This window comes from Carcharodon carcharias, chromosome 3, assembly GCF_017639515.1.
Source record: "Carcharodon carcharias isolate sCarCar2 chromosome 3, sCarCar2.pri, whole genome shotgun sequence".
NCBI classification, from domain to species: domain Eukaryota; kingdom Metazoa; phylum Chordata; class Chondrichthyes; order Lamniformes; family Lamnidae; genus Carcharodon; species Carcharodon carcharias.
Window position 1 is genome coordinate 66,066,843 of NC_054469.1, and position 23,513 is coordinate 66,090,355.

General features: G+C 41.9%; 1 protein-coding gene and 3 non-coding genes across 5 annotated transcripts in view; all 4 read left to right on the forward strand.

Moving 5' to 3' along the window:
- Positions 1 to 23,513, forward strand: part of rsu1 (Ras suppressor protein 1) — a 246,657-nt gene that overhangs the window by 194,255 nt on the left and 28,889 nt on the right. The gene's annotated exons all lie outside the window — the stretch shown is intronic.
- Positions 11,644 to 11,750, forward strand: LOC121276666. The gene has a single exon (XR_005942728.1). It is a non-coding gene; the product is annotated as a U6 spliceosomal RNA (small nuclear RNA).
- Positions 12,710 to 12,816, forward strand: LOC121276667. The gene has a single exon (XR_005942729.1). It is a non-coding gene; the product is annotated as a U6 spliceosomal RNA (small nuclear RNA).
- Positions 13,355 to 13,461, forward strand: LOC121276615. The gene has a single exon (XR_005942697.1). It is a non-coding gene; the product is annotated as a U6 spliceosomal RNA (small nuclear RNA).

The window sequence follows — 23,513 nt, forward strand, 5'->3', positions numbered from 1 at the left end:
TTAGATGATCTTATACGAGGCAATAGTAAACAAAATGGTGTGTAGCATTAGCCCAGATTTTTCAGTCAACAGCGAATGAATGGCACTCTCCATTCATTACGCTCACACTTAGCAACAGAATTTGTGTACTTTTACACTGGTTTGCGGTTATAGACAGTCAACGCAGCATGTTGCCCTTTATAGAGGATCTGGGACCTGCGGGAACAGGCGAGCAACAGTACTGTAAGGTGTTCAGCCAGACAGATTGAAGAATCCTTACTGGGCAAGCAGAATCTGCATCATCTGGCAACTATATCATCAGAAGCAGTTAGAACAGATGGTCATACACCTGTTTCTCCACATGGCCTCATTATGAATGCTTGGCTGAGCTCCAACAATAACTAATGCACTTAACTCTCAGCAAGCAGTTTTCACACAGTTTGCAGGGAAGTGATGGCTGTTTGACATCTCTGTTATCTTGTAATAAGTTATTTTTTGAAGACGATTTTTCAATACGTGTTTATTTACACAAGATTAAGAGGTGAGGAGTGGCTAATAGCTTTTTGTCATTGATATTATGAATGGCTGTGAGGGCAATGCATTTCAAAGGGATTGTTGAAAGGCTGTTTCTTTTCAGTTTCTGACTCAGGACTAGGGATCCCCCATGGTTCACGATGACTCTGAGAAGCCTTGAACCACATCTCCTGACAGAATGGACCCCACTCCATCAAAATTGCCCAGAATTTGAAATGTCCACCCCCGCATTAGAGCCGGCAAGGACAGGAGTGCAGGCTGGATAACCGAACCCTTACCTTGAGCTGACAAAATTTGCTAGAGATAGGAATGGGGATGGGAATCCCCTAATTGGGTTCTGCCTGCCATTTTTAAAGACCCCCCCCTCCCCCCGACTCGACCCGACTTCACAAAAATCTGGGTCATTGTTTGGCAATAATTAAAGCTTAGTTTACCATTAAAAATTCACTTGAACTTGATTGGACAAGCCCTAAGTTTTTCTGGCCTGATAGTGGGTTAGTACTGCAATCCACAGCCCATGTGTGTTTGAATGCGGAATATCTCTGTGCAGTACCAGTTATAGAGAAGCTTGTGGAGGGGCAGGACAACTCGGACAGCAACTTCCTGATTTTTGTGTTTCATTGTGCATGCATTGATGCTGGATGTTGCTGTCAACTTACTCCTGAATAGTGGTGAGTGCTGATGGCCTCACCAAGCCATTGCAATATATAGAGCGAGGTGAGGTGCTTTACTGTCACTTTAAAGCTTAAGCTAAAACAGTTTACACAAATTGCAGTCATTTTTCTGGATGAATATACATTTAACGTTAACACACATACATTATAGTAAGATCTTGTAATCGGGGTAATGAATTGTTGGCTGCAGAATTTTCTGTGATGTAATTTTGCTGCTTTGTAAGGGGGGAATGATTCTATTAGTAGCTCAGTTGAAGCAGAATTATAAGCACTGCTATACACCTTGCAAAATGGCACTTTTGTAACCATTATTTTCAATTTTTGAAGCCTATTAATGGATTTTGAATGGTAACAGGAAAATACTGATTTGACATGGTATTCGGGCTCAGTTCACAATTTTAGTCAAGATAAGATGGATGCTTGACCATTTTTGTTTGGTGTCTGTTTAATGAATATTAATGTTGCATGCTTGTGTTCTTCCACATACCTGAACGAAGCAAAAGAAATAAATTGCAATTACATGATGTAACTTGGAATCTTGTCAAAATTAGTGTGTGCTTTCTTCCACCTACGCATTCTCGGGGATCATGAAGTGGTTGCATATTAGCTTTTAGAAGACCTAAGCCATTAACTCATTCAATTCTACTTCGTATAAAAAAAAATACATTTAAGCAGTCTGATAAATAAATGAACTTTGCCTCTTTATTGTAACCTCAGTCCCTGTAGATGCATAATCTATTACCATGTATACTGGTGTGCAACCCAAGATGTATCTGTATTTTGTAACTATAAAAGCACAATTACTTTTATCGATGTACATTAATTATGTTTCTCAATGTAAATATTCACTAGTCCCACAGTCTATCGATTCAAATGTTGTCATCACGGTTTTAAATATACATATGGTTTGGTCTTGTAAATCATTCAAAAAATATAAGGTTATGGTCTATTTAGTTACCATTATTTTTGTATCTGAAAATCAACCTACAGGTAGCTTGATTTTCTTTTTTCCCAAAAGATATGGTTATGATATTTTGACTCCTATGTCAAATGACTTCTTTTTGTTTCTTTAATTTTTAATATATAGACAGCTGGTGAATAGAAATGTATACTTTAACAACTTGCGTTTATATAGTTCCTATGTAGTAAAACTTCCCAAGCTGCTTCACAGGAGGGTTATCAAACAATATTTGACACCGAGGCCTGAATTTTCGCAACAGCAGAGTGGGTCTCCGCCTTACCCAAAATGGTGCCTGAGCCCCGATTCCAGAAGTCCCACACCTGAACCCAACACCTCCCACCATTTTCACAGCGGGGAGGGAGTGATGGGGGTTTGGGTACGGAGGTGGGGTGTAGTTTGCACATTTGTGATTCACTGAGGCAGCTGCACATATGAAAGTGCAGCTGCCTTCAAATGGACCCAATTTTTGTTAGTGGGATATCCAACACATTACTTGAGTTTTATAATTTTCAAGAGAAGGTCATAACCTACTGGAGTTCTTTGGCGAGGTAGGGTACTCTTTTGGATAAATCCAGGGACACCGTTGGAAATGGTCAAATGCCCTTTTGGAGAGGTCAGGTGCCTTTTGGGATTGTTAAAAGTGGCATGAATGGGTGTAAAATGTGCATAAACCCTTTGGAACTGTTAAGCTGTCAAGGCATTAAAATCTCCAGACTTTTAAATATAAAAAAAGCCTGTGGCTTTGCTATCATTATAGGATTTGTGCTGCATGACTGCGGGTCGGGTCAGGGGGAGGGTTATCAAGGAGGGTGTCAGTTGTCGAGGTGTAGAGGCTAGTTAGGTAGATTGGGAGGGAGAAGTCAGGGGGGGTGGGGGGGGGGGAATGCGGGTTGGGGGGGGAAAGAGTCAGTGTGACTGATTGGTGGCGGTGGGGGGGTGGGTGATGAGTTATATAGTTACCCAAGTGTTACACTAGGTTTATTCCTAGCTAACATTTCCAGACTGACTATCCAGGAAGTAAGCCAGAACCGTCCAAAGTCTCCGACTTTAACTCTGAGTTAGAGGCTTTTTTGAAGAGTCCTGGGGTGCAGGGGAATTGCCCGTTGGAATTTCAAATTTCCTGGTCACTTCCAATATTGGGACCTCCAAGGGGCTCTGTCACACATCTTCCAGGGTATGCCCAGTCTCTGACAATACGGAGACCAGAAGACCTGGGCCAATGTACATTTTATTTGGCACTTGAGGTGGAGGCCTGAGTTTCTCTTGGTTATTTGGTGTGGAATAGCAACTGCAGAACTTCCTACCATAAGTGTGGGAAACATAGAAACATAGAAAATAGGAGCAGGAGTAGGCCATTCTTGGGCCCCAGCTATTTACAATCTATATTAATGATTTGGATTCAGGGATAGAAGGTGCTATAGCTAAATTTGCAGATGACACCAAAATATGTGGGAAAGTAAGTTGCAATGAAGAAATAATAAATTTACAAATGAATATGGACAGGTTAGGTGAATGGGCCAAAATTTGGCAGATGCAGTTTAACGTAGATAAGTGTGAGGTTATCCATTTTGGCTGGAAGATTAAAAAGGCAACTTATTATTTAAATGGAGAGAAACTTCAGAATGCTTCAATGCAGAGGGATCTGGGTGTCCTCATGCATAAATTGCTGAAAGCTAGTATGCAGGTACAGCAGGTACTAAGGAAAGCAAATGGAATTTTGGCATTTATTGCTAAAGGAATAGAGTATAAAATAGGGAAGTGTCGTTGCAACTGTACAAGGCTTTGGTGAGACTGCACCTGGAATACTATGCACAGTTTTGGTCTTCTTATTTGAGGAAGGATGTAATTGCATTGGAGGCAGTTCAGAGGAGGTTCACCAGATTGATTCCAGAGATGTGGGGCTTGTCTTAGGAGAGATTGAGCAGTTTAGCCCTATACTTGCTAGAGTTTAGAAGGATGAGAGGAGATCTAATTGAGGTATGTAAGGTGCTAAAGGGGATAGACAAAGTAGACTTGGAGTGGATGTTTCCCCTTGTGGGGCATTCTAGAATGAGAGGCCATAGTTTTAGGCTAAAGGGTGGTAGATTTAAATCAGAGATGAGGAGGAATTACTTTTCTCAAAGGGTCGTGAACCTGTAGAATTCACTACCTCAGAATGCAGTGGATGCTGAATAAATTTAAGGAGGAGATAGACAGATTTTAATTAGTAATAGGTTGAAAGGTTGTGAGGAGAGGGCGAGAAATTGGAGTTGAAGCCGAAATGAGATCAGCCATGATTGTGTTGAATGGTGGCGCAGGCTCGAGGGGCTGAATTGCCTACTCCTGCTCCTAGTTCATATGTTCTTATTCGGCCCTTCGAACCTGCTCCACCATTCATCATGATCATGGCTGATCATCCAATTCAATAGCCTGCTCCCGCTTTCTCCCCACACCCTTTGATCCCTTTCGCCCCAAAAGCTAAATCTAACTCCTTCTTGAAAACATACAATGTTTTTGCCTCAACTTCTTTCTGTGGTAGCAAATTCCAAAGGCTCACCATTCTCTGGGTGAAGAAATTTCTCCTCAGCTCAAAACCCTATAATGATCCCTACTTATTTAGTCAAAAAAGCACTTTGCCTTGAAAGAATTTAAAGATAGTTCCTGCTGACAGCAGGTGACTAATACTGGTGTGGAAAGATAGACAGATAATTCTATAAACATCAATTTTCTGCAAGGGGAACCAAGCAAGATGAAAATTAAAAGGCAAGGAATAATTGGAGCAAGCCATGAATTGAGTCCCCATTTTAGTTCAGTCAAAATATTATTTATAGCTAAATAGCAAACTTGCAGCAACGGGGCAGCAGAGAAAATGAGTTAGTGGAGCATAGGAGCAGAGAAAATGAGTTAGTGGAGCATAGGAGTTTCCTTACAGTACAGGCTGAGTATATGAGAGATGCAAACTGAAGTGCCACAGCGCTACCACAGGCAGAACGATGAAAAACAGTTGACAAGTTTACATCTGCAATATATAATATACTTTTGGACATAAGAACTTATCATAAGGGGAAAAACCTGGACAAAAAGAGTTTTTAAAATGTGACGAAACAAAGTTTTTAAAAATTAGCCAGGAAGTACATGCAGATGCATGATTTTAATATACTATAGGTAGTTACATAATATTCCTTTTGGGCTTAGAAAGATTTCTCTGTGCATGTGTGTATATATTTGTACATACTGGTTGCTGCTGTATGTACAGTTTGGGACAATCCGACCACCGTTCAACAAAAGCCAGCCTCTCAGTTAACCAGGTCAGGCAGCATCTGTGGAGAGAAACAATGGCCCAGATTTCGTCCCCAGGTTGGTTTAACTTAGTCGAGAGATTTCCTGGCTTGCCGAACCCGATATTTAAAAATAGCCACTTGCACTGTGGAATTTTCAGTTGGGGAGGAGGGTGGGGCGGTGGGTTGAAACAGGAGTTGGTGGGGGGACAACGGTGTGGGTTGAAACAGGAGTCGGGGTGGGTGACCCCGAAACTAATCTACAGGCTACTGGGTGCGAAAGTGGGCTGGGTACAAGGCCTGCCTCTGTGCCCCGGCATTGTGCTGAAATAAATAAATAACTAATAATAGAGCAAAAACATCCATCCAGCACCCCCCCCCCCCCCACAAGCCGTTACACACGCCCTATGTCCTATCCATGACAACCCATGCTTCCCACCCACTCCCTAGGGCCCCTGACACCCCTATGCCAACTTAGTGCTAACTAATGCCCCTACCACCCTTTGCCCTTAGCCCATCCATGCCAACTCACCTACTATCCTTGGACAGTTCCTTGACAGCTGGTCAGCTCCTTAACAGTTCCTGGTCAGCTGGACAGTTCCAGGACAGCTCCTTGACTACTGGGCATTTCCTTGACAGCTCTTTTACAGCTTGACAGCTCCATTGAGTTTGTGTGTAAAAAGTGCACAATGATGTTCACTTTTAACCCTCCCAAAGTGTGCCTGAACCCTCCCATAGGGGTACCTTACCTCACCAAAGGGGTTACCCTAGCTATACATAAGAATTCAAGAAGTTCAGATCTCTTACCTGTTCTAAACTGCAGTTCCGAATTCCACACTCCTGTTCTTCCAGAATTCCACTTCAGTGGAGGCAGCTGGTGATTTGAATGGCCAGCTGCCTCAGTGAATTGCGCACGCGTGAACCCTGGCCCTACTTTCTGCCATGGTGTAAATCTGGGCCAAAGTTAACATTTCAAGTCGGTAACCATTCTCAATTTCCTGCTCCATGGTTCTCGTTTAAAACCTATCCCCACTCTGTAAAACAGCCCGATTCAAACCCATTCTATTAAATGTTTGCTGTTCAATCTGTGTTTAAACCCTTGTCCTCTGGTCTGTCAAAATTTTGTTTCTCCTTTTTGATTTGAAAGCCCCTCTCTGCATTCCTGGTACCCACTTTGTTATTAATGTTTTGACCCCCATTCTCATAATTCAGCCTTGTTCTCTGACTAGCTGCAAATCATCCAACTTGCTTATTGTGCCCATAGTATTCCCCAGAGATCAGCTCCAATGCTATGAGTAAAGTGAAAAGAGAACAAGAAGAGGAGCAAGAAGAGCAGAAAGAGAAGAAAATGAGGGAGGAGTAAAAGCAAAGTGAGGAATGTGACGGAAATTAGAGAACATAATAAAACTGAAACAGGAGAATAGGAAGAAAACAAAGCAAGGAAGAGAAAGAAGAAAAAGCAAGTGTTGATGAGGGGGAAGCAGATTTTTTTTTGTGAATTTATCACCAGCTTGATTTGGAATATAGTGAGGCCAAGGCCAAAAGAACAAGTTGAATAAGGTGGCTTTGTTCATGTTTATTAAGAATGACAGCTTGTTTAAGCCAGCTTTGAACAAAGGCATGTGGCTGTGGCATTGAGTGGGTAGGCCTCACTGTTGCTGCCCTCAAGTTGCTGGTGATTGTGCCTGTGAAGCTTAATTTGCCTTTCTTTCTACAATTTTTCCACAGCTACTTTTAGATGAAGCTTGCCTGAGGACAGGAACAGTAAATAGATACCAGCACTGTCAGAGGCTTAAATAGAGTTGTTTGACAAAATGCTGCCCTAGTGGTTTGCCTGTAGATAGAAATGTCTTTAGCAATAAAATATCTATCTTACTCATGCTTTTTTTCAAAAAAATGCAGACTTGCATGCTCATCAGTCAACAGATGACAAATCAAATGTCTCTGACTCATTTTGATGAACTGTCTGTTACAGCTGGCATTGGCAAAAAAATCATGCACAGCAAAAATCTATATAAATTAATATTTTATTTGCATAAATATGCAACTACTGCATCTAAACAAGTGAGTAAGCACTTGTGGTGTCTCAGAAGAATGATTTTCTGGTAAGCTATTTTAGTATTAATTGAAATATGTCACTAATGTCAGACATCCTTTTTTAACATAATTGAAAAATATCTACATTTATGTTGTGTTTGCTTAATGTGTGCCATGCTATAATATTGATAACATTCAAGGACAGTGTGATTACAAAAGGGGTTTTCACAGAAGGGAAATTTAACTATGTGTAATGATTAGTTGGTGTTTATGTATATACAGGTAATAAAACACTTAATACCTTGTACACTGAAGTCAAATGTTAATTCATAGACCACTGTATCCCCATAGGCTAGATGGATTTTGCATTTCCAGTGCTCACATGATGCTGAAATAAAAACTAGTATTGCAGTAATAAAGCTGTGGAAATGTCAGTTTAGTTTTATTACTGCTATAATCTTAACAAGGGGATGGCATTCATAAATGGGGATTTAATAGGACCTTAAAATGCTTTCATATTAATGGTAGAAGCATTTGAAACAAAATGTTAAAAATCATCTCCTGAAGTTACAGAAAAATAGATCTTGTAGGCATCTGAGCATGGATTTTATGCAAATAACGGGACAGAGGCTGGATAATAAAACATCAGACTTTTAATCTGAGGGTCTGATGACTCTCCTTAGACATTGCTTTTTTTGTGTATCCAACAGGTCGATGTGATCTGTCCAGTATGTGAGTGAAGAGAGTTAGCATGCTTCTCTCTTTTTGTGAGATAGTTTGCATCCCATTTTCAGCCTACGTCACTGGCTAGTAGCAACATAAGTCTCCCCCTGTCAGTACACAGTCTTTCCGTCTGCAAGTCCTCTGGTGTGCCTCCCCATGGCAACACACACAAACATGAGTTTCTCGTGGCGGCGGCTAAAGCTTCAGAGGAACTCGGAGAAAATTCGGCTCTGAGACATGCAGGGCAGAATTTTAAAGAGGGTGGTGGGGGGCTCCAATGTCCACCACCAAACCTGGAGACACGCCTGCTGACCAGATCTCTGGGAGTCCTGAGTGAATTGGCTTGCTAATTGGCAATGGAAAGCCTGTTATCAGGGCTTCTGGCACCACGGAGGACATGTAATCATTGTGTTTGCCCCAGTGGGGTGGAAATTCCACCCCCAAGAGCTGTCAGCCAATCAGAGGCTGGCAGCTCTCCGTTACTAGCAGCACCACCACTCCTGGTACCTGCTACTGATAATTCACTAGGCCCGGTACCAGGGATGCTGGAGAGAAGTAAATGAGGAAGGGATGAGGTCACGGGGAAGCAAACACCCAAGAGGGGGTGGTCGGAGAAAAGGACAAGAGGGAGACTCTCGGTGAGACCCTACTCCTTGATGCTGGGTCCCTGGATTGGCCACTGAGTGCCTTTGAATGAGTGGTGCCTTACTGGGCTGCAAGCAAACCCAAGAGAGTTTGCTGGGTGATGTCCCCATATGGTAAGTTCCCCTCCAGCTGCTGGTTAAATACCAGCGGCAGGGGATGAGGCCCTTAAATTGCCCAAATAAGGGACTCATTTGGCTTCCAGATGGAAGAAGCCACCTGCAGGCGTTCCTGTCCCGGATTTGATCAGAGGAAAGCAGGAAGGTGGGGGAATCTCCATTTCCCGTTCTCTCACCCGAGCACATGGACTCCCCTGGCTCCAAACTGATCTGGGGAGGCGGGGGAAATCATTAAATTCTGTCAGCAGTGTGCTCATGAACCAAACTCCCAGCCACAGGCGAATAGTTGCACTGCCTTGTTGATACCTCAGGAGAGTTGAAGGCCAAGGGAATAAACCCTAGCAAATATCTGGAGTGCAGTCCAAAGGTGAACAGATGTCTAATTATGTCAGCTTCACAGCAACTCCTCAAACCAGATAAGTGCCAAACTTGGTGCTTTGCATTCCTTTGGGCCTAACTGGGGAGGTGGAGAGGGACATCCTGAAATTTGGGAAGTCCAGGGTGTCCATAAGTTTTGCCCAGGCTTGCATCCTTGAACAGGGGCAACTGGGAAAACTCTCTCATGCCTTTAAAAAGTTTGGTTTGGCCACCAGCATCAGGAAGATAAATGTCATGCGCCAGGATGTTGCTATACCGTCTTTGATCAGCATTGATAATGTGATACTGGAGGTTGTTGATAGCTTCACATATCTATGCTCTACAATCACTAGCAATGTGTTACTTCATGCTGAAATCAACACACATTGCAAAATCTGCAGCTATTATGTCCAAGCTGCATAGAGACTGTGGAACAACAGCAACCTGACTGAGAACACCAAACTGCAAGTCTACCAAGCCTATGTCCTCCGTTCATTCCTCTACAGTGGTGAGACCTGGATAACATATGCTAGGCAGGAGAAGATGATGGACAGTTTCCACATTCACTGTCTCGGACATATCTCTTATAAGGACGAGGTCACTAATTCAGAGGTCCTGAAGCGTGCTACTTCCATCAGCATACACTCATTGCTAAACCAATGACATCTGCACTTGCTTAACCATGTTCATCAGATGGATGTCATTCTGTACAGTGAACTGGACACTGGGTCATGGCCTGTTGGGAGTCCATGCCTTTGTTGTCACAATGCCTGCAAACAAGGTATGAAGATGATGGACATTGACACTGACAACTGGGAGACAGTCACTGATGGCCGTGGTCTCTCAGGCTTACTGTTTGGAAGAGCATTGGAGGAGGTGAGCAGAAACTGAAAGCTTAGCTTGCTGAGAACAGGGCCCAGAGAAAACGAGGCCAGCAAATCTTGCATCTTCTCAGCCCACTGTCTACCTCTGCAGCAAATGTGGTAGCAACTGCCACGCAAGAGTGGGGTCCCTGAGCCACACCATGTGATGATTAATACAGGGTTGATCACCTCAGTGCAAACCATTGTCTGAAGATGGAAGGCTGCCAATGGAATGGGGCAGAAGTTAAGTTAAAGGGTTGTATGTGATACATGAGAGTCAGGCAAAAAGGTATATGATGTAGCTCTGTTTTGTTGATTATTCATGATGATGGTTTGCAAGAAGTAGGGCTTTTCTGTTTTGAACTATTTCATGTGATTGTATTTAACTTGAAGATATTGACTTTGAATATGGAGCTGAACAGATCTTTCATCTCCTATTCCTTTTTCATAATGATTAAGGGATTTAGGATAAGGTGAGAAAGTGAATTTGAGCTAGAAGATCAGCCATGATCTTATTGAATGTTGGAGCATACTCAGAACTAAATAGCCTGCACCTGTTCCTATTTCTTATGTTCTTAATAGCAGTTGTGTTACAAACAGTGGAAACACTTGGCCTAAATAGCCAAGTGGTTATGGTACTGGGTTTGTAACCCTAAGATCAAGAGTTCAAATCTCACAATGGCAAACTATGAAACAATGTAACTTCATCTGAAACAGATGGAAACAGGTTTACTCAAAAAGAGTATCAAGAGTTCATATCTCACAATGGCAAACTATGAAACAATGTAACCTCATCTGTATAAACAGATGGAAACGTGTTTGTACTCGAAAGAGTTACAAACAGTGGAAGGCTAGGCCTAAATAGCCAAGTGGTTATGGTTGTAACCCTAAGATCAAGAGTTCAAATCTCACAACGGCAAACTATGAAACAATGTAACTTCATCTGAAACAGGTGGAAATGGGTTTGTACTCGAAAGAGTTATTTAAAAGATTATCAAGAGTTCAAATCTCACAATGGCAAACTATGAAACAATGTAACTTCATCTGAAACAGATGGAAATGGGTTTGTACTCTCAAGAGTTAGAAGCAGTGGAAGGCTTGGCCTAAATAGCCAAGTGGTTATGGTACTGGGTTTGTAACCCCAAGATCAAGAGTTCAAATCTCACAATGGTAAACTATGAAACAATGTAACTTCATCTGAAACAGTTGGAAACGTGTTTGTACTCGAAAGAGTTACAACCCCATCTGGGTTTGTAACCCCAAGATCAAGAGTTCAAATCTCACAATGGCAAACTATGAAACAATGTAACTTCATCTGAAACAGATGGAAACGGGTTTGTACTCGAAAGAGTTACAAGCAGTGGAAGGCTTGGCCTAAATAGCCAAGTGGTTATGGTACTGTGTTTGTAAGCCCAAGATCAAGAGTTCAGATCTCACAATGGCAAACTATGAAACAATGTAACTGCATCTGAATAGGAACAGATGGAAAAATGTGTTGTGCTCGCTTCGGCAGCACATATACTAAAAGTGGAACGATACAGAGAAGATTAGCATGGCCCCTGCGCAATGATGACACGCAAATTCGTGAAGTGTACCATATTTTTGGGCTTGGTCTAAATAGCCAAGTGGTTATGGTACTGGGTTTGTAACCCCAAGATCAAGAGTTCAAATCTCACAACGGCAAACTATGAAACAATGTAACTTCATCTGAAACAGATGGAAACGGGTTTATACTCGAAAGAGTTACAAACAGTGGAAACACTTGGCCTAAATAGCCAAGTGGTTATGGTACTGGGTTTGTAACCCCAAGATCAAGAGTTCATATCTCACAATGGCAAACTATGAAACAATGTAACCTCATCTGTATAAACAGATGGAAACGTGTTTGTACTCGAAAGAGTTACAAACAGTGGAAGGCTAGGCCTAAATAGCCAAGTGGTTATGGTTGTAACCCTAAGATCAAGAGTTCAAATCTCACAACGGCAAACTATGAAACAATGTAACTTCATCTGAAACAGGTGGAAATGGGTTTGTACTCGAAAGAGTTATTTAAAAGATTATCAAGAGTTCAAATCTCACAATGGCAAACTATGAAACAATGTAACTTCATCTGAAACAGATGGAAATGGGTTTGTACTCTCAAGAGTTAGAAGCAGTGGAAGGCTTGGCCTAAATAGCCAAGTGGTTATGGTACTGGGTTTGTAACCCCAAGATCAAGAGTTCAAATCTCACAATGGTAAACTATGAAACAATGTAACTTCATCTGAAACAGTTGGAAACGTGTTTGTACTCGAAAGAGTTACAACCCCATCTGGGTTTGTAACCCCAAGATCAAGAGTTCAAATCTCACAATGGCAAACTATGAAACAATGTAACTTCATCTGAAACAGATGGAAACGGGTTTGTACTCGAAAGAGTTACAAGCAGTGGAAGGCTTGGCCTAAATAGCCAAGTGGTTATGGTACTGTGTTTGTAAGCCCAAGATCAAGAGTTCAGATCTCACAATGGCAAACTATGAAACAATGTAACTGCATCTGAATAGGAACAGATGGAAAAATGTGTTGTGCTCGCTTCGGCAGCACATATACTAAAAGTGGAACGATACAGAGAAGATTAGCATGGCCCCTGCGCAATGATGACACGCAAATTCGTGAAGTGTACCATATTTTTGGGCTTGGCCTAAATAGCCAAGTGGTTATGGTACTGGGTTTGTAACCCCAAGATCAAGAGTTCAAATCTCACAATGGCAAACTATGAAACAATGTAACTTCATCTGAAACAGATGGAAACGGGTTTGCACTCGAAAGAGTACTCGAAAGTGTTACAAGCAGTGGAAGGCTTGGCCTAAATAGCCAAGTGGTTATGATACTGGGTTTGTAACCCCAAGATCAAGAGTTCAAATCTCACAATGGCAAACTATGAAACAATGTAACTTCATCTGAAACAGATGGAAACGTGTTTGTACTCAAAAGAGTTACCTCCCTCAAGATCAAGAGTTCAAATCTCACCATGGCAAACTATGAAACAATGTAACTGCAGTCAAGCAGCAGATTGTCAAGGTCCAAGGAGAAATGTTTAGCTTGGCCTAAATAGCCAAGTGGTTATGGTACTGGGTTTGTTACCCCAAGATCAAGAGTTCAAATCTCACAATGGCAAACTATGAAACAACGTAACTTCATCTGAATAGGAACAGATGGAAAATTGTGTTGTGCTCGCTTCGGCTGCACGTATACTAAAATTGGAACGATACAGATAACATTAGCATTGCCCCTGCGCAAGATTGACATGCAAATTCGTGAAGCGTTCCATATTTTTGGGCTTGGCCTAAATAGCCAAGTGGTTATGGTACTGGGTTTGTAACCCCAAGATCAAGAGTTCAAATCTCACAATGGCAAACTATGAAACAATATAACTTCATCTGAATAAACAGATGGAAACGTGTTTGTACTCGAAAGAGTTACAGGAATTGCAACATTTTCGCCGATGACGTGCTCCTTATGTTTAGTGACCCGGCTGACCTGCGGAGGATGCACGAGTGCCAGGAGGTCTACTCTGCCGCTTCTTCTGCCAGGATCAACTGGGAGAAATTTTCTGGACTCCTGGTCGGTCAGTGGCAAATGGATCCCCTACCCGAGGAGCTCAGGCCTTTCACCTGGAGCAGGACCAGCCTCCTGTACCTGGGGGTCCATCTCTGCCCTGCTGAGGAATCCTGGCCGGCGAACTGGCAGGAACTGGAGACGAAAGTCACCGCTCGCCTGTGGCGCTGGAGAGGACTGCTCCGAGTGCTATCTTACCGTGGTCGAGTTCTGGTCATAAACCAGCTGATCGCCGCCATGTTGTGGTATCGACTGGTCACTTTGACCCCTCCCCCGGACTTTGTCACAAGAATCCAGAAATTGTTAGTCAACTTCTTCTGGAACAAAAGATTGCACTGGGTCGCTGCTGAAGTTCTGAGTCTCCCGCTTAGGGAGGGTGGTCAGGCGCTAGTGTGCCTACGCACACAGGTGGCGACTTTCCACCTTCAGACCCTGCAGCGATACCTCTACGTCGAGCCTCCTCCTAGATGGTGTGCCCTGACGACGTATTTCTTCCGTCAGGTGCACGGCCTGAATTATGACGTGCAGCTCCTGTTTATAGAACAGATGGGCCTCGGTGGCTCCTTGCAGGCGTTGCCCATCTTTTACCAGGACCTGATCAAAGTCTGGAAAGTGGTCGCCTCGTGACGCAGCTCTCCCCCGTCAGGAGTAGCGGCTATCGTCAGAGAGCCGCAGCTCAGGAATCCGCCCCTCCGTCCTTTTCAGTGGTTGGCGGAGAGGAGGGCTGTGGCCGCAGGGGTGACCAGGATCGGGGATGTGCTGCTTGGCGGAGGACTGGGCTGGATGCTCCCGCAGGAGTTGGCGTGACACGCGTCTGTGAGTGTCCAGGTCGCAGCCGATGCCATCCAAGACCTGAGAATGGTCGTGCTCGGACCCAACGTTATTTTGGGTCTTGAGGTGGCCCAGGTGCGCGGTGGTCTTCTGTCTGAACGTTCCCCTGTTCGGACAGAATTCCACATTGGCCCCAAGCCCCGAACCCTCCCTCAGGTGCTGGTGCCCCGCAATATGAGCCACCTCGGGGACATGCCCTCCGTGCCTTTTGGCACGGCAAAGAGGGGCTTTTTGTATGGACTGCTGCTGCACACCTTCCATTTTCTCGCCCTTGTCCGCCGCCCGGACACGCCCTGGCGTGCCTTGTTGCCGTCCGGCGGCGGAGGCCCCCGATGGGAGGCCCTCTACGGAGGTGTCCTCCCCCTTTCTATTGGGGACCTGAATTGGAGGGTGTTGCATGCAGCAGTCCCATATAATAAGAGGATGCATAGGTTCATGGACTCTCAGGCCACATGCCCTTTTTGCGGTCTTGTGGAGACGTGGACCATGAATGCATAGGGTGTTGTAGGCTGCACTCCCTTTTTAGTTATTTGAAAAACCTTTTATTGATGTTTTGTTTGCACTTCAGCCCCACACTCCTGATCTATGGGCACCCGGTGCGGAAGGGGGTCGGGAAGGAGGGGGACCTCCTAGTGAACCTGCTCCTGGGCCTGGCCAAGTTGGCCATTAACAGGTCCAGGCAGCGGGCGATCGACGGGGGAGTCCCGCCCGATTGTTTGTCCCTCTTCCGCGGCTATGTTCGCTGCCGGATGTCCCTGGAGAGGGAGCATGCGGTGTCTGCTGACACGCTCGAGGCCTTCCGTGCTCGGTGGGCACCGCTTGGACTGGGGTGTTTTGTTGACCCCTTTAATCACATTTTGATTTAAAGTTTGTAAGGTTCCTTTAAACTTTGTCCTTTGGTTTTACAGCTGACCTGAATTAGGGGCTGTGCCTGATTTATCCCAATTTTGTTGATTTAGTTTAATTGTTTTCATTTTAAAAGATTATCAAGAGTTCAAATCTCACAATGGCAAACTATGAAACAATGTAACTTCATCTGAATAAACAGATGGAAACGTGTTTGTACTCGAAAGAGTTACAAGTAGTGGAAGGCTTGGCCTAAATAGCCAAGTGGTTATGGTACTGGGCTTGTAACCCTAAGATCAAGAGTTCAAATCTCACAATGGCAAACTATGAAACAATGTAACTTCATCTGAAACAGATGGAAACGGGTTTGTACTCGACAGAGTTACAAGCAGTGGAAGGCTTGGCCTAAATAGCCAAGTGGTTATGGTACTGGGTTTGTAACCCTAAGATCAAGAGTTCAAATCTCACAATGACAAACTATGAAATAATGTAACTTCATCTGAAACGGATGGAAATGTGTTTGTACTCGAAAGAGTTACAGGAATTGCTCCATTTTTGCTTGGCCTAAATAGCCAAGTGGTTATGGTACTGGGTTTGTAACCCCAAGATCAAATGTTCAAATCTCACAATGGCAAACTATGAAATAATGTAACTTCATCTGAAACGGATGGAAATGTGTTTGTACTCGAAAGAGTTACAGGAATTGCTCCATTTTTGCTTGGCCTAAATAGCCAAGTGGTTATGGTACTGGGTTTGTAACCCCAAGATCAAATGTTCAAATCTCACAATGGCAAACTATGAAATAATGTAACTTCATCTGAAACAGATGGAAACGGGTTTGTACTCGAAAGAGTTACAAGCACTGGAAGGCTTGGCCTAAATAGCCAAAAGGTTATGGTACTGGGTTTGTAACCCCAAGATCAAGAGTTCAAATCTTACAATGGCAAACTATGAAACAATGTAACTTCATCTGAAGCAGATGAAAACGTGTTTGTACTCAAAAGAGTTACCTCCCTCAAGAACAAGAGTTCACATCTCACCATGGCAAACTATGAAACAATGTAACTGCAGTCAAGCAGCAGATTGTCAAGGTCCAAGGAGAAATGTTTAGCTTGGCCTAAATAGCCAAGTGGTTATGGTACTGGGTTTGTTACCCCAAGATCAAGAGTTCAAATCTCACCATGGCAAACTATGAAACAATGTAATTTCATCTGAAACAGATGGAAACGGGTTTGTACTTGTAAGAGTTACAAGCAGTGGAAGATGCAAATGCAGAATGATAAAAACAAATTTGTTAACTATCTATATATTAATTTGAACAAGTAATCTTGTTTTATATAGAACGTTTACGATCCTCAATTGCATTGTAACCGAAGTCCACAGGCAATTTCTATTCTGTAGAAATAAAAAACGAAAATGCTAGAAAAACTCAACAGGTCTGGCAGCATCTGTAGAGACAGGACCAGAGTTAACGTTTCGAGTCCGGATGACCTCTTCAGAGCTAAAGAGAAGTAGAAATGTGATGGATTTTATACATTTTAAGAGTTGGGTGGAGCAAAATAGAAGGTCTGGGATAGGTGGGAGCTAAGGAGAAATTTGGCAAAGATGTCATGGACACAGGACAAACGAGAGTGTTAATGATAGTGTTAAAGACTAAAGAAGGTGCTGATGGTGGCATAAAGGTAAGATGGCAGAATGTGTGAATAGCAGAAAAAGGGTCAGCACTCTGTGAAAGTAAAACATAAAAATAAGTGACAGATGGCCTTATGTGTGTGTTTGGGGGCAGGTGGTGGGGGTAGGGAAAAGGGATAGAATTTTTTTTTAATTATATAAAAAATAAATAAAAAAGGGATAAAAAAACAGAGGATAGAGTTCATGGCCTGAAGTTGTAGAGCTCAATGTTAAGACCAGAAGGATGTAAAATGCCTAATCCTAATCCGGATTTAACAAGTTCAACAACTACAGACCATGAACTCTCTCCTCCATGTTTATCCCATTTTTAATTTTTATTTATTTATTTTTTTATTTCTTTCTTATTTTTCTACTTCTTTACCCCAACAAACGACCCCCCTTTCACAAAGCACTGACCCTTATTCTGCTATTCACATATTCTGCCATCATGCCTTTATGCCACTATCAGCAGCTCATTTAGTCTTCAACACTACCATTTAAGAACATAAGAAACAGCAGCAGGAGTAGGCCATTTGGCCCCTCAAGCCTGCCCCACTATTCAATAAGATCATGACTGATCTGCCCCAGGCCTCAATTCCTCTTTAATGCCAGCTCCTCATAACCCTCAATGCCCTGATATTCCAAAAATCTATCTACCTCCTCTTTAAATAGTTTCAGTGATCTAGCCTCCACAAGTCTCTGAGGTAGAGAATTCCAAACATTCACTATCCTCTGAGAGAAGAAATTCCTTTGCATTTTAGTTTTAAATGAGTGTCCCTTTATTCTGTAATTATCCCCTTACTTTGAGATTCCCCCACTAGTGGAGACATCTTCTCAACATCTACCCTGTCAAGCCCCCTTAGGATCTTGTACATTTCAAGAAGATCACCCCTCATTCTTCTAAACTCTAATGAATAAAGGCCGTTCTTGATAAGTCAACCCCTTTGTCCAGGAATCAGCCTAGTGAATCTCTTGAACTGCCTCTAATGCCAGGATATCCTATCTTAAATACGGGACCAAAACTGTACGCAATGCTCCAGGTGCGGCCTCACCAGCATCCTGTACAGTTATAACAATGTAATACCATTACCACTTCCTGTGTCCATGACATTTTTGTCAAATTTCTCTTTAGCTCCCACCTATCCCTGACCTTCTATTTTGCTCCACCCCGTCTCAAACAGTATAAAATCCATCACATTTCTACTTTAGCTCTGAAGATGATTCATATGGAATCGAAACCTTAACTTCGTTTCTCTCTCCATAGATGCTGCCAGACCTGCTAAGTTTTTCAAGCATATTCTGTTTTTATTTCAGATTTCCAGCATTTGCAGTATTTTGCTTTTATCCGTTCTGAAGATTAGATATAACAGGTCTAAATAATACAGATGCATAGTCCTCAGCTTGCATATAACAAAATGCTCTCTACTTTGATAGTAATTCTGGAGCTCGGTGAACAATTTGTTTACATTTACACATTATGTCAACATCTATGCAACAGTGAAATGTCTAGGTGCACTCCTGACATATTGGATCGACTGCAACTGAATAGTATCAGTAAATATTGTGCTTGTGAACCACATTTAAGTATTCTACTGTTGCCTCATATACCCACATGAATTTTGTTTTCTCAACAGTTGTCAGGATGCTTTGACTTTTTAAAAAATGCACTAAGCCTCATTTCTCCTGGTTTAAAAGAAAATGCTCCTCATCAGTCCATCTGGTTTTGCAATCAATTTTTGAAGTGCAATCACAAACAAGAATATTAAATTTAAACAAACCAATTTGTTTAAATTAAACAAAGCCAACTCATGATCCCCCATGCAGCCTCATACCTCCATGCTCCCTTCCACCCAATCTCCTTAGCCACTGGACCATTATCCGCCATGGGCAGACCTCAGGAGCAATATGGAGGGAAAGAAAAATACATTTCTAACAATCTAATGCATCTCTCACACTTACAAACTTAATAGTTAAAAAACTCCCATTCATGGAACCTATTCAAAGCTTTAAAATTTCCCCAAGTGATTAATCTCTTATTTAAAAAAAAACAAACACAAAAGCCTGTTTCGCTAATCATCAAAGCCTGCTAATCCTTTGATAGCCTCTTTAAACTGCTAATCAAACTTGTAAATTCAGAGCTCCCTGTCTAGATGATTGTAGCTTTTGAAACTCAGTCAAGCATTCATAATGACATAATGCTTTTGGGGAAATGTCAACCAAGATTCTTCCCGATTCTGCAAAATCTGGCCCTATGACTCTATATGCTCTGAAAATTTAAGATCAGGTCTCTTATAGCAGATGGAGCTTGTTTGAAGATCAAGAAATTTGCGATTAAGTTGTAAATTGGGTTAATTGGCTGGTTAACAAGGAAATGTTAATTATTTCATTTGGACAGTGAGTGCCTCCTATTGGCAAGATCACCCCACAAAACTGGAGGGAAGACTAGAGGAATGGGCAGGGTGTTTGTAAGAAATTGAGTACAGATGGCCTGGATCACAAATTTGCTTCTAGGCTCATGGCTTCTACTGTATGGATTACCTCTATACTGGGTCTCATAGTAAATCAATACATTATAGAAACTGAAAAAAAAAACAAATTTCATCTGCATCATTATGATGGAGTTTGTTTTAGAATGTTTTGTATGTTTAATTTTTTATGTTGTCAACTGATCTTCTCAAAAAACAATGAAGTTTCAGCCCTTGATACTTAGACATGTTTTTCTTTATGAAATCTAGGTGAATTTATCAGCCTATTGTGAGGACCTACTGAGGCTGAAGCAAATAGGAAAAGAAACTAGAAAAATCAAGTGCCAGTAGTAAATGGGTGACACTAAGCATCAGTTTGAAAACAAAACTGTCAAATTCTTGATTCAGCAGTGGAGTCGTGTAGAGGAATACAGACATAGTGTTGAAGCAGAAGAGCAGTAAAGATAAAAATGGTCCCAAGATTGGATTACCTTATTTCCCTTTTATCACACAACCGCTCCCTGTTTGACCTGATTCTGTTCCACCATGTTCTGTTTGCATCAGCTTTCAAATGACTAAAGAAAGAAATTAGAATTGTACCTACAATTGTATATTACGCTGCTGTCTCCTTTTTCTGTTTGTTCAGATTTTTCTTTTGTTTTGAGGTAAATATCAGCTAGCTTGCAGTTGGTAACTTTTTTGTTTCATTTAAATTCAGTAACTTATAGATCTTTTAGCTTTCTTGAACAAATTTGAGAGATTTGTGTTAGTCTTGTTTACTCCTGTAAATGCCCATGCAAAATGGGTACATTTACTCAATATTTAGCTCATCTCAGCCAGAATGGTGCTCAGGGAGCCACAGTTAGCCTTTACTTAGGGAGAAATTTCCTGATTCCTTATTTTCTGACCAGTGGTCTCAGATGGAAGTATGATGTATCGAATTTAGAGATAGCAACGGGGTGATTAAATTACATTTACGTGCTTTACATTCAAATTAGCTTTTAATAAATGCACTTATTATGATGCCTAATTTATTTTGAGTCGAATTTGTGGGGAGCAGTTCTGTGATAAAAGGAAAATAAGGTAATCCAGTCTTGGGCCCATTTTTATCTTTACTGCTCTTCTCTCTTCTGCCTCAACACTGTCCATATGGCTCTATACAACTCCACTGCTGAATCAAGAATTTGACAGTTTGGTTTTCAAACTGAGTCAAAATTGTGTATAAATATAAAAGAAAATTCATGTTGCAGTAAAGAATATACTCCTGTTAAATGAGATATTTGTGATCCAGCAAGTGCTTTAAGAAGATGCAAATCAAAAATCATGGATCTGTGCTTAGGTAGAGGGCAAATATGGCATCTGAAGTGACCAAATATGGTCACTCTGAAGTTTTTGTGAATACATACCACAGTGTGACTAGCAGATAGATTGTACTTTGTCCATCACCCTTGAATACAGTGAACAACCCTCACTGTTTATCCTTGAAAATTACAGTTTATCAGAACTGATTGAAGAACAGAAGTTCTCTTCTGTTTATTTGGCACCTTTCTTGTGCTCAGGGTGGTGATGGTAACTTTTATTGCACTTTAAGAAACTGCTTAATCTATCCTCACACTTGGTAATTTACGTGTGTGTGTGTGTGTGTGTGTGTGTGTGTGTGTGTGTGTGTGTGTGTGTGTGCAATGTGAACCCTTGAATGCATGTGTGTGAGAGTCAGTATTTTTATTTAGACCAGATGTTAAGTACAATAAATACTATTCTCTTTGGGAAACTTACAAAGAAGCGTGTGTGTGTGAGGGGAGCCAGTCTACCTGTCTTACCTGATTGTAACAACATAATAGGTAGAATTTAATGCCTCCCCCCATGGTGAATTTGATGGCAGGGGAGGCATTTAATCAGGTGGGAGGGTCGTAGATGGGGATCCACTACACATCATTAAAGTCTTTCGTGGAAAGGCCTCTGTACAGCCTTCCTGCCCCGCTACCAATTAAGGCCCTTAAATGGGCAATTAATGCCCAGTTAAGGGGCTCAACTTGCTGCTGCTGGTATTTACTCAGGGTCAGGAAGGTCCAAGATATACAAAAATGGTATCCTGTTTCACCCTATCTTATCTATGGCTGGTCCTGCACAACATGAATTGATTAAATAGTTGAGTGAGTTGATACAACCAGTTCTGTGTGAGTTTTCCACGCACCCACTGAAGGATTCCTTCACCTTCGCAAAGACTATACATGACCTAATTATCGATAGCAATGTTGCATCTGTGTGGTTGTTTGACATTGCAAGCTTATTCACTAATGTACCATTCAAGGGAGCATAGGCATTGAGCCATGTTATTATATCATGGCAGCTAGAGGTGCCGTCATTTCCAATATAAATTGAAGCTAGTACAACAGCTTATCATGGCAGTGAGTAATTAGATGTATAATGAGTTCAATATTGGGCCGAGAGAGTGAGTCAATCCTGCCACTTTACAGACAATTGTTGTAACAGCATTTATAAAACTCTGTTCAGTTCTGGTTGACAAATACAAAAATATTGTAGCTAATGAAAGGTTACAGAAGAAGGCAACAAGAGCAATTGAATTATGAGGAGGGAGCATGTACATTGGGCATGTTCTCAGTGGGGGAAGAAAGGTTGAAAGGTGATAGGATTGTCCCTTTTAGGATGCAAAGGGACTAGATAATATACACCTTGATTAATTGGTCTACCTTGTGCAATAAAGTGGAACTAAAGGACATGGCCTGTACATGAAGGAATTGTAGGATCATAGGGAATTGGCGGAAACATTGACCCAAATCCTACTGGAGTAGGACATCTCGCAGCATGTAACATTGTTTAGTCTTTTTCCTGCATGCTTCAGCTCAAATTGTTTATCCTACAAGCTGCTGACAGTACAATCTGATAATGGAGCAGCAAGAACATTGGGGCAACTTGAGGCCTGGGTGAAAGACTTGACCACTGAGTTTTAAGAATTGGCATTGCATTATCCATTATTGTGTTGTTTAAGGGTACTAGCTGTAACTTTCTACAGCAAATTTAATGTGAAAATGCAGCAAATTATTTAAAAATAATAAGAGGTTTGTGGCTGACCTACTGTTTGTGTGAGGCAGATAGTGCTGCATTGTAATTCATCAACACATTATGGCTATTCACAACTTTGACTCTCATTTTTTGCCTGATCTTGCTAACCAATTTGTACTTCAATGACTGCGTGCATCATGAACACAGCATTATTTTTCCAGTAAGATTGCGCCATTATTTCAGTAAGTAAGTAGAGCAGGCTCCCTAAGGAAACAGATAGTATTGATGAATTCAAATGTAACTTAGATTTGTTTCAGAAAATTATATTTTAATGTCCAAGGCTAATGAGGCAGCCAATAAATCTGTTTTAGCCAAAGTTATGATCTCTTATAGCATGTATTCATCTTGCTATCGCCGATGGCACTGCTGTTGGAGCGTTCGTAGCAACACTGCCTCTCTTGGTGCTTGCTGCTTTGTAGCACTTTGAAATCCCATTTACTTTAATGCCAATGATGACCTCAAAGTCTGTGGCAAACTATTGACAGTAGTCTTTAGAGACTAACCTGTATATTAGGAAGGTTCACACTTTAAAACTTAGATAGTTTCCTAGAGCTAATTAATGAGAAATGTTCTTACTCTGTGGAATTTCAAACTGTAGGTGCATAATTACATTATGGCTCCAAGGCTGCTACAATCATCTAAAGACATCATGACGACTAAAATTGTTTGCTATTCTACAATCAATGGGCAAAACTCCAACAGCTTCTTGCACCTGGCAAGGGAAGCTAACAAAATCTCCAGTTTACAGAAGCTGACCTGTTGACTGGGGGCATGACCAATATGGGGAAGATATCACCCTATATCTAAACTAGGTTTACTGTTAGATATACTTGCAGTTGTAGGTCCAAACAAACACCTGCCAATGGTTCCTGAA